This window comes from Cyprinodon variegatus, unplaced genomic scaffold, assembly GCF_000732505.1.
Source record: "Cyprinodon variegatus isolate N-32 unplaced genomic scaffold, C_variegatus-1.0 Scaffold930, whole genome shotgun sequence".
NCBI lineage: Eukaryota > Metazoa > Chordata > Actinopteri > Cyprinodontiformes > Cyprinodontidae > Cyprinodon > Cyprinodon variegatus.
In genome coordinates this window covers 245191-246181 of record NW_015151383.1, presented here as the reverse complement: position 1 = coordinate 246181, position 991 = coordinate 245191, and positions in this window count along the sequence as shown.

Genomic DNA, 991 nt, shown 5'->3' with positions numbered 1-991 from the left:
CTAGTACTGCTGGGTTACAGCCACTGCTTAACATCTGCTCTGAGTATGGTCATGAACACGACATAAAGTACAATCCATCTAAAAGTGTGATCATGATCTGTAGGAGTAAGGAAGATAAATCTACTGAGTTTTCCAGATTTTCTGCTGTCAAATACTGTGCTGGGTGTTACAAACAAAACCACGTATCTTGGGCACATCATCACAGAAAATCTGTCAGACGATGATGATATCTGGACAATGTAGATTGTTGTATGCTCAAGCTAATACCCTTGCTTGTGAATTCGATGCACGTACTGATACAGTCAAAGTTGAACTGTTAAATGCATGTTGTACCTCTCTGTACACTGCTCACCTGTGGTCACTTACTGATACCACACGTAGTGCAATCCGATATCAGTCTAAGCGGTGGAAACACTGGCATTCCTGTCTTCTTAAAGTTCCTATTTAGTCGATAATGTTACTTGTGTTGTGCTTTTTATGAATGTTAGGTTTATTCAATGATGATTATAAAATTAATGTGTGTTTTTGAAACATTTGTGAAAGGGGATGCTCCACTCCTGTCTCATGATTCAGTCAGGAGACCATCCTGCCTTGTCATTCTGATGGAGCATTCTGTCTTCATGAACTGATTAATTGTTCTGTCAGAACAATACTCTGTTTGTAACCATGCATCATGTTCTGTTAATAAACGCTGTGCAGAAGAGGTCCAGTGGGAGACAGTGTGTTTGAGTCTGGGGTTCAACTGTCTGTCCTTCCTGCAGGAATTGTATCCATAATTTGTGTATTTCAGTTCTTCTTAAGCAAAAACCTACATTTTATGAACCCGATTTGGCCATAAACAAGAAACCTTTTTCAGATGTATTAAAATTTTAAAACTTGAAGGAATTCTGTACAATGAGAAAACAAAACCTGAATCTGCACTAACTATGTGAATATTGTATATCAGTGACACACTGTGTGTCTGTGTTTAATCATCTGTGTCAGAGTCTGT